The 18,445-nt window shown below is 44.5% G+C and overlaps 1 long non-coding RNA gene across 1 annotated transcript; it reads right to left on the reverse strand.

Moving 5' to 3' along the window:
• Positions 1–508: 508 nt before the first annotated feature.
• On the reverse strand, positions 509–7,358 carry LOC307064881. The gene is made up of 3 exons (XR_013811312.1): positions 7,329–7,358; positions 704–889; positions 509–609 (listed from the first exon to the last, which is right to left on the reverse strand). It is a non-coding gene; the product is annotated as an uncharacterized lncRNA (long non-coding RNA).
• Between the last annotated feature and the right edge of the window lie 11,087 nt (positions 7,359–18,445).

Raw genomic sequence — 18,445 nt, forward strand, 5'->3', positions numbered from 1 at the left:
TTTGAATAGTGAAGCTCCACGTGGGTGATATAATATGCCACACCCCTGAAATCTTTGGATCAGAATCCTTTTATCACAGAACAACTCATGGAACTAGTGTTTGTGTAACCCATTTTGAAGAACGCTGCCTCAGGGCAACTATCACTTGCTCTGATTGATTTCCATTTTCCTTCTCTTCTCTTTCTTCCAGGGTGCCTTCCAACAACTTGCAGAACATAACTGGGGACCCCACACCTAGAAGACCCTGTCCAGGACCACCAGACCCCCAGGTCGGTCCTCACTGGAACATGAGGGAATGTGGCTACATCCACAAATGAAAGACATCACCTAAGTGGTAAATGTAAAAGGAAAAGTCCAGGAAGGACCTTGGTTGAAAGACTGCCCCCTGTCTCTTTCTGACTGCTCACTCCTCCACACACCCTGAACCATGTAGAGACTCTTGTAAGTAGAACATCCACAAAGGTATTAGTAGAAACATGGGTAACAAATAGGGTCTGATGACCGGACACTCCCTTCACGTAAGACAAACCAACCTCCAAGCAGAATGGCCTGTGATTGACACTTGTGTTCTATGTGGTCCACAGTCTTTTGGCATTATTTTGTTGCATTCTGGAATATACAATTAAAAGCATTGAGGCGGAAGAAGCAAAAAGCATTAAACAATTCCATTAAACAATTCCATAACTTAGCAATAGATACATACGATGATGTGTCACAGATCCATTTCAGTTCCCCGAATGTCCTCATTTCCATATACACTCCATCAGTGACTTGTTCTCTTAGGCTCTTGAACAAGTCATATAACTTCCTGGTGCTGCAGGTTTTCCATTTTCAATGGAGAGAAATAACTTCACTGCTGTTGTATGTTCAAGGCACAGATGGTAAAGTGCTGTGAAATACTCGTGTAAATGTTATGTCTACCAACCAGGCCAAACCAAAGAGAGCATTAGGCAGAAGTCCACCTGAAGAGTAGAGATTGTTGCGACTTCTCACATTAAAGCTCAGACAACGCAGGCCTCCTCAGAGAGAACGTGTTCCCTGTTTAAGAGTAATTTGACTTTGCAGGAAAGAAGTGGACTTTAGGTTTGAATCTCGGATGCTTGCACAAAGCCAGGTGACTCTGGGCAACTCACTCTTCTTTACAATGGGAATAAAGACATGTACCTTGCAGAGTATTTGCAAGGAGTAGAGATAAACACGTAGAACCCTTGGAACATAGTAGACGGCCAATAACTAGAGGCTGTTATACTTCCCCTGTATTTACTGCATCCTATTTGAAAGCGAATCCCACCCTCCACTGCTCTCCCTCCTCCATTAACTCAAGGCTTTATACCTATGGGGACGCCATCACAGAAGCCAGCCAGGGTCACCAGAAGCTGCCTGTTGGCCTTTACCTTCTGTGTGCTTTGTACATTCATTCATTCATTCATTCCACAAGTATTTCTTGAGCACCTACCACATGCCAAGCACTAGATCTTGTGCCCTGTTGCTTTCCAGCATCACCAATGTCCACTGTTAACCAGACCTGCTTGACCCCTCAGATTCTCCTTTGTTCATTGTCCCCAGGTGCATGCTCAGCCCTGAACCTCCCTCAGGCCACCTGGGACAGTCGTGCAGACTGTGCTCTACACAAGTCTTGTGGCAGCATCCTCAGCCTAGTTCTTCCTTCCTGCTTATCCTCCCTGCCTACGTGCACCTAGGGGAACTTTCTGAGCTTATGATGATAAGCAAAACTAAAACAGTAAGATCCTAGAACCAGACTGGAGACCACAGTGAGGGGAGAAAATGTTCCCCCTGAGTATATAAGGCTCAGCTCCGCCCCTCGTGCAGGACAACATTCTGTCTGGGGGGCAACATTATTAATCACTATAGTGCCCATATGTTTATCTTTTCCTTTAATGTTCAAGGGAATCTTGTGGAAAATGTTATCATTTCCATTTTATCAATAAAGAAAGAGAGCCAGAGGAATTAAATAATTTGCCCAAGGTCACAGAGCCAATGAATGGCTGCGTTAGGACCAAAACTCAGTTCTCCTGACTCCCATGCCTGTTTCCCCATGAGGCAGGTGGTCCAGCAGCACTGTCTAATAAAACTTTCTGAGACGATGGAAATGTTCCATATCTGCAGTGTCTAATATGGTAACTTCCAGCTAAAGTGGCTATTGAGCACATGAAATGTGGCTAGTGCCACTGAGGACCTAGATTGGATTGGATTTGATTTGATTTTAATTAATTTAAATTTAAGTAGCTATGTGTGACTAGTGGCTACCATATTGCACCATGCAGGTAGGGCCTTAGTGCTAAACCTGAGCTGCACAGGGAGGAGCTCTGAGTCGCCCTTGTCTTTCCATAGGTACCATGCCCTAGAGTCATCCTTCTCCATTCCAAGCCCCAGACCCAAGTGAACCTACTCATAAAGAATCATGGAGTGTCCCCAGAACCCTTGAAGAGGGCGCTGACCCTAGACATGGTCAGAGCCCACAAACTTCCCAAATGGTTGGATGAGAGCTGGGACAAAAAGGGCCCGCCCACCTACTGATCACTTGCACCTCCCATGAAGCCTCAATTTTCCCCATCAGTTTCAGTACCTCCAGATCATGCCTTTGAAGACGAAAGGAAATTGATTGCTATTAAGCCATTATCACCCTTGGAAATTAATTAGTTGAGCAGTAACCTCCCAGGATTGAGAGACAGGCTTAGAGAGAGAAAGAAAAAGGAACGTGGCATCGCCTAGGACAGAAGCACAGACGAGAGGCCCCCAGTGGAATCCAGTCTAAACTCTTATTTTATTTTGGCCAATGTAAACTGTAACACAAAAGGTTAAATTAACTGGATTTCCAATATTTAAACATAATAAAATGTCAGACGAAAACTGGTTTCCCCATACGCCTGGAACCTTGGGCCATCTTGCGATGCCCTGTTTCATTAGTATGACTAGCATCAATCGCCTGAAGCAGTAGCAGCTGCCCTGTTGAGACGGACAAGAAGCTGTCCAGTTCTCTGCAGCCCCTACCACTGGCTCCCCACGACATCTTTCTTTACTCACTAGGTTGACCTGGCTGATATCTGTAGGCATTTGTGGTTTGATCCCAAAGCAGGTGTGCAGGCATGGGCAAGGTGCCTCTGCAAAGGGCTGGGATAACACAACAGTGCTCGCTTGGTGTCTGGAGGCCCAGGGGGTGCATGTTGGGAGAGGCTATAGAAAAGGGGCCCCCAGAGGGAGGGAGGGAGAAAGCTGGAGCACACGCCAATGAAACACCACCACCTCTGCACTCCGCCTCCTACCTCACCTGCATTGCTTTGTGCCAGACGTTTCCTGGAACGTCTTGATCTCCAGCCCCCAGAGCTTTTCACTTCTACTTTCTTCCAGTACCTAGAACAATGCCAACCACGCAAAAAGAACTCAAGAAATGTGAGTCATTCACAATAAAACGCACTCAATTCAGATGCCTCTGTCAGACTCCCCCGTTATTGCTGCAACCTGTCATTCACCCCACTGAGTGCTTCTGTATACTCCCTCCTTCTTAAACTCACGCTGAATATCTGTAGTTAATCCCCACTGAGGTGGGTTTCTTCCTTCCAGACCTCCACCCACATGACTGGCCCAACCAAGTAATGGCACAACAGAAGATGCAATTCCCTCGTGTCTCTTGACATGGTCCTGGAAGCTGGGTCAAAAATGACTAGCCGAGCTGTGACCCATTATATGACTTGAACACTTTTCTCTTTCTCCTTTTGTCATTCAGTCTGTTCGCTCGAGATTTTCTCCAGATAGAGAGGAAGGAATCTGGAAATGTCACTAGCCCATAAGCTCTGTGGAAACAGGAAGTACACGTTTTCATTGTACTCCTAACGCTAGAGGAGTCTATGGCACAGAGTAGGGGTTCTCCAGATAAAGTTCTGAGTTAGCACAAGTGTGAACAGAAAAATAAGGAAACCCAAGACTAGGGAAGGATCAAGGACACAGGCTCAAAACACTACTGTACCTTTTTCCACCTATGTTAGCTAATTCACATAATCTATCTGAGCATCTCTTTCCTGATCTAAGAAAAATAACTAGTAATATATAACTTGTTGTTGACTGGTATAATCCTTAGTCAGTCAGAATGTCACTTAGCAGCAAAAAGCATAAAGTTTTTTTTTTTTTTTTGTGGTACGTGGGCCTCTCACTGTTGTGGCCTCTCCCGTTGCGGAGCGCAGGCTCAGCGGCCATGGCTCACGGACCCAGCCGCTCCGCGGCATGTGGGATCTTCCCGGACCGGGGCACGAACCCATGTCCCCCGCATCGGCAGGCGGACCCTCAACCACTGCACCACCAGGGAAGCCCATGCCTCTATACCTTTATAAATGTTATTCCCACTTCCTGGAATCCAAACCCCACCCCCTGCCACCTTGTAATTTGACTCACTCCTATTCATCCTTCAAAATCAACTCAAGCCTGCCTGAATTTCTCTCCAAGGCTGAATCCAGTACCTCGCTGATGTGTTCTCATAGTGTCCTGTGTATACCTCTAGTCCTATGTTTTCACAGTGTGGTACCATGGGTAATATTCTAACTATGCTCTGAGCATCTTAAAGCCTGGGTCTGTCTTATTACATTCTTAATCCCTAACACAGAGCTTGACACATGTTGCTTAGTAAATGTTGAATGAATGAATGAACAACGCCCTGCCTACCCTCAAAAGGACCCAGTGAGGACCAAGTGAGATAAGGGATGTGACATCCTGTACTCCATTATAAGGGTGTTTGATTTGGCCCCATAATACAGTTGTGCCTTCTGAGAACTTCCACTTCCATCCCAGGGTAGAGCCAGTAAAGAGAACTTGCCCGTTCCTGTCTTGGGATCAGGGTGACATACCTCCCAAGATGGCATGAGTTTCCGAGCTCCTCAAGAAGCAGTCTAAAGAAGTTTGATTCCACTGACTGACTGAGTTGACAGGCGGTAGGTAGCTGCTACCCCCATCTGTGGGGTAGCATACCCCAAACCACAGCTGTTCATTCCTACAACATTTTTCTCTGTTCTATATAATAATCGTTAATTGATTTATGGAACTAAATTGGATGTGCACTTCTAAGAACAGCTGTTTTAGCTTAATGTACACTCTTTAATTCCTGAAGAGTCTGACCAGTGGCTGTCACCAATATCTGCCCAGGCAGACACGAGGACCTCGTTCTCCGAGACTCCCTTGGCTATCTACTTGATGACATGGAGTTGAAGCAGCTCCTTTCCACGACTGTGATTTATTTTCCTCACCTTTGCCAGAGCCAGAACTCCGCCAAACCCCTCCCCCTTTCACCGCCTTGCTGTTTCCCCAACATCTCGCCAGCACCCAGTCCATTCTGTCAACATCACTTCCAGCACACACACCTGGCTGATGAAGAGTGACAGCCAACCTAGATGTCATTTTCTCCAATGAAGGGAATGAATGATATTTTATATCATTCCTTGACCTTTTCCTCCTACTTTTGTTTCAAAAGCCTTCCGGCTAGAATTCATCGGAAAGCCATTCAGCCTCTGGTCCTGTACAATGGTCACTGGTGGTCTTTTTTACTGTCTGACACTGAAGGTCAATCTGGCAAAGTAAATATTGGTGAGTGACTTCACCAAGTCAGTGCTCAAAAGCAAGGGGGTGAACCTCTAGAGGGGAGAGTAGGGAGAAGGTTGATGAGAGGGGAAAATACCATTAAATATAGAGTTGGGTTTTCAAATCCTCTTTTCAAATTATGAGGAAGGATTCCTTTGTTCATTCATTCATTCATGCATTCATTTGTTCTTTCAATCTGGCTAGATCTCCCAGAAAAAGGCCAAGTGTGGCCTTATCTCTAATGTGGGCCCAGGGCTCTGGTTCTGTCGGGGGCTCCAAAGTCCCCCAACCTCACTTCCAGGCTTACCCTGGAGAGTGATGTTTTGTGGACATTCAAATCCACAGAGCACGTAAACATGGTTCTTTTGAGAGAGGGCCAGGAGATGGAATGGCCATTATCAGCAATCTCTTCTCTGAAAAATCTCAGCCATATGAACAAACAACCTAAGCCTCACATAGTGTCAGGCAGGGAATTCGGGGACTGCAATGTTTGTTCATATTTTCCTAAAATATCCAGTGAACCATGAGCCTAAACTCCACACCTGAGGCAAACTGGGAATTGCTATTTTAACAAAGCACAGTTTAGAAAACAAGCTGCACACGATTTGCAATTTGGGCCGGCCCCACAGAGACTTCCGGCAGCATTTTACGGGTGACTGACACTCAAGTTAAAAATCAACACGGGTTTTCCAAGCACAGCCTCTCTGAGGGTGAAAGGTAGACTTTTCCCGTGTCTGCTAGAGCTTGCTTCAATGTGCTTTGCCACATGGGTTCTGGAAGGAAGCTTTTCCTGGACATACAACAGAGCTTTTGAGATGTTTGTGAGTACTGTTGTCTAATCTAGGTAGGCTCTCTCCTCTCGGTCTCTTGGCATATCTCTGGCAGAGAAGGACAGGAAATGCGCTCACTAATTTCACAAATGTGTAGAGCTCCTCCCTCCCATGGGGCCACGGGGGAATACCACGATGACTAAGCTGCCTTCCAGTGAAGGCAGATAGGAAAACAAAACAATGCAGCCAAGTGCTGAATAAGGCTTGTACCAAGGGCCGTGGAACAGAGAGAAGGAATAATTAATTTTGTCAGAGGCAGTTAAGGAAGGTTGTGTAGCCGGTACCTTGACAAGTGAGTTGGAATGTCCAGGTGAGACAGGAGAAGAAAGGCTTTCCAGGGGAGGGAACAGCAGACACAAAGCATGGAGGTAGGGGTGGGGTCAAGATGGCGAGCTAGGAGGACATGGAATTTGCATCTCCTCACAACTAGGGCACCTACCAGGTACCGGTGGGGGGCCATGGACATCTAAGGGGACGGGAGGGACCCCCAGCAACCAGGTAGGACAGTAGGGTGTGGGGGAAGTGAAGGGGGTTGGACAAGTGGCGGTGGAACGGGACTGGCGCCCCTGAGGGGTGGCTGGGGGATGGGAGAAGTTCCTACAGCCAGCGGGACCCACCCACGGTTAGGGGTCCAGCGGCGACGGGGGAGGCCCTGGGGGAGATGGTGGGGGAGGGGAGCAAAGGAACGGAAGGGAACAGGACCAGCGCTTTCCCTGTCCACTTAGGCACAGCAGAGCCTGTTGGGCTCATAGGCCTAATCCTCTGCCCTCGGAGCCTCCCTCCTGATGTGCAGAGCCCAAGCCCCGCCCCTACACCCCCCCAGGGCCCCACCTCTACACTCGGAGACCCCCTCTGAGACCCCCTCCAAGGCACTGGGCCTAAGCCCCACCCACACACCCTCAGGCAGGAACCTACCGCCAAACTCCGATCTCCACACTCCAGAGGCCCTCCTTTCCACGTGCTGCCTCTCCCCTTCCCTGCTCAGGTCCTAAGCAGAGGCCCTGCCCCACACTCAAACGCCACCCCCCCACCAGCCTAGGTCCCGCCCCTAAGTTACACCCCCCCAGCCTAAACTCCACCCCCATAGCCAAGGCTTTTGTTTTTTTTCTCTTTTCTTTTTTCCTCTTTTAGATTGGGGTTCTGTTTAACCTTGTAGATTCATTATTGTTGATTTTTCAATATTTTTATTTTTCCTAATCTTTTATTTTTCTAATTTTATATTATTCTTTATACTTTGTTATTGTTCTATCCTTTTGGCTTGTTCCTCCCCCCCCCTTTTTCTTTCGTTTTTTCTGTGGTGCTTTTATTTTACCTTGTCGCAGTTGTTTCAATTATAGTTTTATTTTTCCTAATATATTTTTTATCTTTCTAATTTTATTTTGTTTTTTATTCTTTGATATTGTACTGCTCTTTTTTTTTCTTTCTTTCTTCCTTTTTTTTTTTTTTCTTTTACCATGCCAGAAAGCTTGCAGGATCTTGGTTCCCAGGCTGGAGGTTGGGCATAAGCTCCTGTGGTGGGAGCTCTGAGTCCAAACTGCTGGACTAACAAAGAACCTCAGACCCCAGGGAATATCAAGTGGAGTGAGGCCTCCCAGAGGTCCTCATCTCAGCACCAAGACCCAGCTCTATCCAACTCCCTGCAAACTCCACTCCTGCAAATGTCTCACCGCCAAACAACCAATGAGACAGGAATACAGCACCACCCATCAAAAAAAAAAAAAATGAAATGACAAAAAAATATGTTACAGACAAAGGAGCAAGGTAAAAACCTACAAGACCAAATAAATGAAGATGAAATAGGCAACCTACCTGAAAAAGAATTCTGAATGATGATAGTAAGGATGATCCAAAATCTTGGAAACAGAATGGAGGAAATATAAGAAACTTTAACAAGAATCTAGAAGAACTAAAGAGCAAACAAACAGTGATGAACAACACAATTACTAAAATTAAATTTACTCCAGAAGGAGTAATTAAATGCACCAACATCCGAATTATAAGGGTCCCAGAAGAAAAAGAGAAAAAGAAAGCATCTGAGAAAATATTTGAAGAGATTAGAGTCAAAAAATTTCCTAACATGGGAAAGGAAATAATCAAGTCCAGGAAGCACAGAGAGTACCATACAGGACAAACCCAAAGAGAAACATGGCGAGACATATTAATCAAACTATCAAAAATTAAATACAAAGGAAAAATATTAAAAGCAACAAGGGAAAAGCAACAAATAACATACAAGGGAATCCCCATAAGGTTAACAGCTGATTGTTCAGCAGACACTCTGCAAGCCAGAAGGGAGTGGCAGGACCTATTTAAAATGATGAAAGGGAAGAACCTACAACCAAGATTACTCTACACAGCAAGGATCTCATTCAGATTCGATGGACAAATTAAAACCTTTACAGACAAGCAAAAGGTGAGAGAGTTCAGCACCACCAAACCAGCTTTACAACAAATGCTACAGGAACTTCTCTAGGCAGGAAACACAAGAGAATGAAAAGACCTACAAAAACAAACCCAAAACAATTAAGAAAATGGTAATAGGAACATATATATCGATGATTACCTTAAATATAAATGGATTAAATGCTCCAGACAAAAGATATAGACTGGCTGAATGGATACAAAAACAAGAGCTGTACATATGCTGTCTACAATACACCCACTTCAGACCTAGGGCCATGTACAGACTGAAAGTGAGGGGATGGAAAAAGATATTCCATGCAAATGGAAATCAAAGGAAACCTGGAGTAGCAATTCTCATATCAGACAAAATAGACTTTAAAATAAAGACTATTACAAGAGACAAAGAAGGACACTACATAATGATCAAGGGATCCATCCAAGAAGAAGATATAACAATTGTAAATATTTATGAACCCAACAAACTCAATACATAAGGCAAATGCTAACAGCCATAAAAGGGGAAATCCACAGGAACACAATAATAGTACGGGGCTTTAACACCCCACTTTCACCAATGGACAGATCATCCAAAATGAAAACAAATAAGGAAACACAGGCTTTAAATGACACATTAAACAAGATGGACTTAATTGATATTTATAGGACATTCCATCCAAAAAGAGCAGATTACACTCTCTTCTCAAGTGCTCATGGAACATGCTCCAGGATAGACCATATATTGGGTCACAAATCAAACCTTGGTAAATTTAAGAAAATTGAAATCATATCAAGTATCTTTTCCGACCACAACACTATGAGGCTAAATATCAATTACAGGAAAATAACTTTAAAAAATACAAACACATGGAGGCTAAACAATACGCTACTAAATAACCAAGAGACCACTGAAGAAATCAAAGAGGAAATCAAAAAATACCTAGAACCACGATGACCCAAAACCTATGGGATGAAGCAAAAGCAGTTCTAAGAGGAAAGTTTATAGTAATACAATCCTACTTCAAGAAACAAGAAACATCTCAAATAAACAACCTAACCTTACACCTAAAGCAATTAGAGAAAGAAGAACAAAAAAACCCCAAACTTAGTAGAAGGAAAGAAATCATAAAGATCAGATCAGAAATAAATGAAAAAGAAATGAAGGAAACAATAGCAAAGATCAATAAAACTAAGAGCTGGTTCTTTGAGAAGATAAGCAAAATTGATAAACCATGAGCCAGACTCATCAAGAAAAAAAGGGAGAAGACTCAAATCAATAGAATTAGAAATGAAAAAGGAGAAGTAACAACTGGCACTGAAGAAACACAAAGTATCATGAGAGATTACTACAAGCAACTATATGCCAATAAAATGGACAACCTGAAATAAATGGACAAATTATTAGAAAAGCACAATGTTCCAAGACTAAACAAGGAAGAAATAGAAAATATAAACAGAACAATCACAAGCACTGAAATTGAGACTGTGATTAAAAATCTTCCAACAAACAAAAGCCCAGGACCAGATGGCTTCACAGGTGAATTCTAGCAAACATTTAGAGAAGAGCTAACACCTATCCTTCTCAAACTCTTCCAAAATATAGCAGAGGGAGGAACACTCCCAAACTCATTCTATGAGGCCACCATCACCCTGGTACCAAAACCAGACAAAGATGTCACAAGGAAAGAAAACTACAGGCCAATATCACTAAGGAACATAGATACAAAAATCCTCCACAAAATACAAGCAAACAGAATCCAGCAGCACATTAAAAGGATTATACACCACGATCAAGTGGAATTTATCTCAGGAATGCAAGGATTCTTCAATATACACAAATCAATCAATGTGATAAACCATATTAACAAATCAAAGAAGAAAAACCATATGATCATCTCAATAGATGCAGAAAAAGCTTTCAACAAAATTCAACACCCATATATGATAAAAAGCCTCCAGAAAGTAGGCATAGAGGGAACTTACCTCAACATGATAAAGGCTATATATAACAAACCCACTGCCAACGTTGTTCTCAATGGTGAAAAACGAAAGCATTTCCTCTAAGATCAGGAACAAGACAAGGTTGTTCACTATCACCACTATTATTCAACATAGTTTTGGAAGTTTTAGCCATAGCAATCAGAGAAGAAAAAGAAATAAAAGTAATCCAAATGGGAAAAGAAGTAAAGCTGTTACTGTTTGCAGATGACATAGAGAATAGACATACATACATACACATACATAGACATACATAGAGAATCCTAAAGATGCTACCAGAAAACTAGAGCTAATCAATGAATTTGGTAGAGTAGCAGGATACAAAATTAATGCACAGAAATCTCTTGCATTCCTATACATTAATGATGAAAAATCTGAAAGAGAAATTAAGGAAACACTCCCATTTACCACTGCAACAAAAAGAATAAAATACGTAGGAATAAACCTACCTAAGGAGACAAAAAACGTATATGCAGAAAACTGTAAGACACTGATGAAAGAAATTAAAGATGACACAAGCAAATGGAAAGATATACCATGTTCTTAGATTGGAAGACTCAAAATTGTGAAAATGACTGTAGTACCCAAAGCAATCTACAGATTCAGTGCAATCCCTACCAAACTACCAATGGCATTTTTCACAGAACCAGAACAAAAAATTTCACAATTTGTATGGAAACACAAAAGATCCCGAATAGCCAAAGTAATCTTGAGAAAGAAAAATGGAGCTGGAGGAATCTGGCGCCTGGACTTCAGACTATACTACAAATCTACAGTAATCAAGACAGTGTGGTACTGGCACAAAAAAAGAAATATAGATCAATGGAACAGGATAGAAAGCCCAGAGATAAACCCACGCACATATGGTCACCTTATCTTTGATAAAGGAGGCAAGAATATACAATGGAGAAAAGACAGCCTCTTCAATGAGTGGTGCTGGGAAAACCAGACAGCTACATGTAAAAGAATGAAATTAGAACAGTTCCTAACACCATACACAAAAATAAACTCAAAATGGATTAAAGACCTAAATGTAAGGCCAGACACTATAAAACTCTTAGAGGAAAACACAGGCAGAACACTCTATGTCATAAATCACAGCAAGATCCTTTTTGACCCACCTCCTAGAGAAATGGAAATAAAAACAAAAATAAACAAATGGGACCTAATGAAACTTCAAAGGTTTTGCACAGCAAAGGAAATCATAAACAAGGTGAAAAGACAACCCTCAGAATGGGAGAAAATATTTGCAAACAAAGCAACTGCAAAGGATTAATCTCCAAAATATATAAGCAGCACATGCAGCTCAATATCAAAAAAACAAACAACCCAATCCAAAAATGGGCAGAAGACCTAAATAGACATTTCTCCACAGAAGATATACACATTGCCAACAAACACACGAAAGGATGCTCAACATCCCTAATCATTAGAGAAATGCAAATCAAAACTACAATTAGATATCACCTCATACCGGTCAGAATGACCATCATCAAAAAATCTACAAACAATAAATGCTGGGGACGGTGTGGAGAAAAGGGAACCCTCTTACACTGTTGATGGGAATGTAAATTGATACAGACGCTATGGAGAACAGTATGGAAGTTCCTTAAAAAACTAAAAATAGAACTACCATATGACTCAGAAATCCCACTACTGGGCATATATCCAGAGAAAACCATAATTCAAAAAGACACATGCACCCCAATGTTCATTGCAGCACTATTTACAATAGCTAGGTCATGGAAGCAACCTAAATGCCCATTAACAGACGAATGGATAAAGAAGATGTGGTACATATATACAATGGAATATTACTCAGCCATAAAACAGAACAAAATTTGTAGAGACGTGGATGGATCTAGAGACTGTCCTACAGAGTGAAGTAAATCAGAAAGAGAAAAACAAATATCATATATTAATGCATATATGTGGAACCTAGAGAAATGGTACAGATGAACAGGTTTGCAGGGAAGGAATAGAGACACAGATGTAGAGAACAAATGTATGGACACCAAGGGGGGAAAGTGGCGGTGGGGTGGTGGTGGTGGGATGAACTGGGAGATTGGGATTTACATGTCTACACTAATATGTATAAAATGGATAACTAATAAGGCTGCAGAATTGTAGTTCTTCTTGCTTCTGCTGTCTGCCCTCTTGTGGATGAGGCTACCTAACCTTATGGTTTTTAACTTGGATGAAGTCAGAAAGGGATGCTAGTGTGGAAATGAGGAATTTATTTTCAGAGCCCTTCACCCTTCAGGTGTGATTTCCAGGTGGAAACATCCAACAGATGCTCGGCAAAGTGGCATTAGAGTCAAGACTATACCGAACCCAGCACCTCCATATGCCAGCACAGTGGTGTGGCAGGGCCAGCTCATCCCAGCATGGGAGAGGCAGTGGGTAAATTTTCTGAAATTTTGCAAACTGGCAGTGAATACAGCCATCATTAAAAATCGAGTCACAAAAACTTACATGTAAATGATTTTAAAAGCAAGCATAATAAATTCCTAAAGCTCTCCACTTCCTAATTACTTTACTATAGTTTACCTGTGCTTTTGAGGTGATTTGTATCTATTTTATAAGCCTGGTGGGAAAATCATATAAAGGTGTCCTAGGTGCGTCTCTGCCCAACTCCTATTGACATCAGCCATGTTGTTGGCTTGAAATCAGCCATGGGGAGGAGTGTTTACATGGTGAAAACTGATATCGCAAAAACTACAAATTCAGACTACCCCCATCCCCCAAGAGCCAGCACACCACCACCTAAAACTGTATCATGATCCATACAGAAAAGTCTTTGTGTGAGTATGGGTCTGGAGCCTCATTGAGGTAAAGCAAAGAGAATAAGGCAGAAACCAATACTCCACAAATGAGGGGAAGAAATTAATGCTAAAAACAGTTTCTAATATTGACTGATATTTCCCCAAACACAAGCTTTTTGCACTACTCAAGTCCTCTGGGGTAGCCAGAGAAGACATATTTTATATGCACACATAAAAATGCTCTGTATGTATATAGCACCTTCCTTTTAAGGAGCTCACAGCAATTACACATGTGCTGATTATTCCTATGGACACCCTAGGGAGGTAGCTAGGTGGCAGAGGAAATAGGAATGGAAAAAAAAAAACTGTTAACTTAGGAATCAGGGCATTACCTAGCCTCAGTGCTATAAACAATCCTTCTTCTCCCAGTGTAGGAAACCCTGACTTCAGAATGTTAAAGTGTCCTGCTTAAGAAGGTTCTAGAATTGGACTCCTGTCACTGGCATTTTTCCATGAGCATGGCCGTGGAAACCTCCCACTCTCTCCCTTCTTTCGTCCTGGTTCTCCTGCTAGTTTGTCCCTACCTCCTACTTGGGCCAGGGCTGGAGTCTGCAGTCCAAGCTTGCCTGGCTTCAGAACCCTAGGGAATCCACCAAAGGGCCTCAGGGAGGGAGCAGCAACCACCTGTGTCAGGCGCTGTTCTCACATGACTTGCTGCTTCTGTGATGACCATTCCCAGATACCAATGACACTATCGTCCCCTCTGCACCAGCTGCCTCATCCCACTGGGGATGCCAGTGGCTCCTCTGACTTTCCTAGGCCCCTCCCCGTGAGGCTCTGGACAATTCCAAATCGGCCCTTTGGAGTACAAGTGAGCATAATGTTAATGCTGGTATGGTCTCCACGCACCCAGGATTTAACTGTCCATCGAGCAAAGTGTTCACGGTTGCTGGTGATGACAAATGGGGGAAAGATGAACTAGTGTGTGTGTGTGTCAGAAACAAAGGCAAAGACAGAAACAGAGACAGAGAAAGGAGAGAGGCAAAGATTTGCTGAAGCTGTGGGAATTCCTGAACACAAGAATTATTTTCTTTGGAGGTGTTTTGTTTTTGACTCCGAATTTTATTGTTTGTTTGTAACTGGTGGGAGGGCAGATTTATAAGATAAATCTTCCTCCTGGGGAGCCCTGGGCTCCACCCAAGCCAGACCCCTTAACAGCTGCCTCTGGAGGCAGCCCTGAGTGGGGCTGGGGGGAGACCTTTGGCTGGAGAGCATTGTCTCTGAAAGCATTTGTCTCTGGCCAGATAGATCTGGATCTTCAGAGGGTCGGGACCCAGTCAAGTCTGAAAGAGACTCCCTCAGCTTCCCAACCAGGGCCTCCTACTGGCCCCAAAGATGGCAGCGGGTCTCCCGTGGGGAGACTTCTCGCCAAGGAGTGGGCTGAGACAGGAGGGCCCTCAGACCCAGCTTGAGTGGCCACACCGGGCACACAACAGAAACCAGCCAGTTAAGCAGCTCTAGCGTGAGGGGCAGGAGACAGGTTTTCATCTTCTGGCTCCATCACAGCTTCTGTGGAGCGAGTCTGCTGCCCTGAGATGTCAGGGTGTGAGCAGTTGCAGTCCTTGATTCAACAGTCATTTCCTGAGACCCTGCTGGATGTCAGGGACAGCCTTGGGTTAGAGAAACACAAAGCAAAACAGCCCACCTGGACCCAGGCATCAACAGGCTTATAAGATACACCCTCCAAGGGCCTTTCCCATCCTAGAACAGTCTCTAAATATTTTCTTACTGGCCAGCGGGCTTCCTTATATCTCCCAAGCTAAAGAATTCAGCCCCTACTAAGTAAAAGGAATCATGTTTTGCTTGTCTATTTGTTTACGTTTGCGTTCCCAGACTTAACCACTTGGCACTCACAGTGTCTGAGCTGCTCATGGAGCCTCGCCAGAGCCCCTGGGGAGAGGTGAGTGTGGCAACGTCTGCCACACCCAAAAACACTCATTAGGCTCCGGTGTGCTTGGGGCATCTTGTGCTCTAAGTCAAAGAGGCACAGCCCAGCTGTCCAGAAGCTTCTAGAAACCCTGGAGCTTGCCCATAGAAAGGACAAACAACAGAGCAAACTCTGATAAGATGGTGCTGTCACACCAACGAGAGGAATGCAAATACAGAACTGGTGAAAGTGGAGGGAGGGAGGGGCTTAGAGAACACGCAACAGGGTGGGGAAATCTCTAGCTGTGTCTTCGTGTTAGTCCAGGGTTGCCAGGTTTCCCCCCCACACCTCCCCTGACACACAGGATCTTAGTTTCCCAACCAGAGAGCAGACCCATGACCCCTGCATCGGGAGCACAGAGTCTTAACCACTGGACCCCCAGGGAAGTCCCAGGATTGCCAGGGAATGGTGGAGAAAAGGAGGGTAGCGAGAACTGGGATGGGGCCCTAGGACCCAGGACAAGGGCCCTCCATGACTGCCCCCCAAAGGCTTGGGACATCAGTGCAAAGTCAGAAAGCTGAGGTAAAACCCCTCCAGCTCTTCACTCCAACGATGACAGCCTCCTTCCACGCTCCCTCCATGGCCCTCCTTACCCCCTCTAACATCTTACATAAGAGCCTCCTATTGTGTTAATATCAGGGGGGAAAGTGACTAAGGGTGAGTGTGTGACTAAAGGGAAAGAAAACTAGGAAAGGAGTCTCAAATGCTTGCCCCCATCCCCAGGTTATCTTGGCTCATTCCCTGATTCCGTCAGTTCACAGGCTCTGACATAAAAGGCAGGAAGTTACACACACTAAACAAAGCTCCTTAGATGTCAGGAAATTAACCTGGGAAGTCGGAGCCAAGAACGATTAAAGGCGTTGCACTCTGAGTTCAAAAACCACGATGGCGCTAGATCAAAAGCTGTTGCCGGGCACCCCAGGCTTGGCTCCGCCAAACTGCACATCCCCAGCCCGGGAAACCCCGGCTACAGGGCCTGCATGCCTGTGTGCTGTGCATTTTTTTTCCAGCCACGTGACTTAATCCTCACTCAGATCTATAGCTTTTGACCCTTGTTGCCGTCGGAGTTTGGATGCCCGCCCTTGGCAAGTCTGCCCCCAGAAGAGCAGCTGGTCTGCCCAGGCTTCCTGATTAGGGAAGATCACACACCTGACCTCAGAGGGGGTCCAACAAGTGGCCCCAGAGGAAACAAAGAAAGCCCTTAAAAGGGGACGGAGGGAAGGCAGCCTGGGGATCCTAACCTTCCCAGCTATGAAAACAAATGCCTCGTGGAGGGTGGAAAGGTTGGACCAGAGCAAGCCCAGAATTATGAGGATGATTATTTATGTTCACAGCAATAATAACATCTCTTTGAGCCTCGGTTTCATACTCTTTACAATTAAGGGGTTGGACTAAGTGTTCTTTATGATACCTTCTAGCTAGGATATCCTGGAATTCTTAAACGTTGTACATCATAATGAAATTGTCAAGGGGGGTTGCACCACAGCACCTCATTGTATCTCCAGCGATGGGTATTAACCCCATCTTACAGAGGAGTAAACTGAGGCCCCATGAGGAGAAGTAGCTTGCCTAATGCCACAGAGCTGGTAGATAGCAGAACCTGTAACAAACCCTCATCCAGCACCTCCTGGTCCAGTGCTCTGGAAGGGCAATCGTGGACAATAGCCTTGTCCCCAGAATGACAAAAGTACATTTGCAATCACAAGCTCAACGTGTTGCTATGCCTTTTTTTTTTTTTTTTGTATTGGGAAACAATACAAAAGGGGTACGGGGGAACCAGTTAACATGTCAGCCTTCTGAGAAGTGGAACACTCAGAGATGTCAACCCCATGATGACCTCATAATAGTGTAAAACCCTCTTCTTGAGTCTGCAGAGGTGAGGTTAGTTGCATTCACAGGAGAGGAAAACAGTGAGAGAAACGTTATTCATCCAAGAATAACAGCACCTTCAAGAACCTGCTGTGTCCCTACTCTGAATGCCCTGGGTCTATGACCCACACACCCCTCCTCCAGAGCTGATTAGACCAGGGAGAATCACCACTGAGAGTAAGTCAGAGGTGCTCTCCCACAGGACTGGATGTGACACATAGAAAGGAAAATGAAAGCATCTGTGAGCCTGCAGCTGTACAATCACTGCATTGGCCAGGGTGCTCCAAGAAAACAGAACCAATGGGATGCATATAGATATAGAAAGAGATTTATTATAGGGAATTGGCTCATGCAGTTATGGAGGCCAGCAAGCCCCAAGATCGACAAAGTGATTAGGCAAGTCTGGCAGGCTTGACACCCAGGAAGAGCCAATGGCTCAATCTGAGGGCTGTCAGGCAGGAGGAATTCTCTCCTACTCAGGGGAGGGTCAAGGTTTTTTGTTCCATTCAGGCCTTCAACTGATTGGATGAGGCCCACCCACGCTGGGGCAAGGGAGCTGCTTCACTCAATCTACCAATTTACACGTTAATCTCCTCCAAAATCACCTTCACAGAAATGCCCAGAATAATGTTTGACCAAATACCTGGGGTCCAGTCAAGTTGGGAAATGGGGTGCCCAGATGTTTGATCAAACATTATTCATAAAATTACACCAGTTTTCTTAGAGTCATAAAATTAACCATCACATAGAGAGGGGCCAGAACCCAGGCGAGACTGAGTGAGGAAACCCAGGGTTATAAGAGAGGAAACTGGGCGTTCTCAGCGAGGAATCAAGATGAGGAGTGGAGAAGGTACCGCCTGGAGGACTTGCGGAGCCCATGAGACACCCCTGAATCCTTCCAATCCCCCTCCTTCGCTCAGCTGGCTTGAGCGGGTTTCTCTTTCTGGCAACCGAACCTCCTCTGATTATAACAAACACATTGTGGCTTTTACTAAGTTGCCCCATTCTCTAAG

The sequence above is a fragment of the Hyperoodon ampullatus genome (assembly GCF_949752795.1).
Source record: "Hyperoodon ampullatus genome assembly, chromosome: 16".
NCBI lineage: Eukaryota > Metazoa > Chordata > Mammalia > Artiodactyla > Ziphiidae > Hyperoodon > Hyperoodon ampullatus.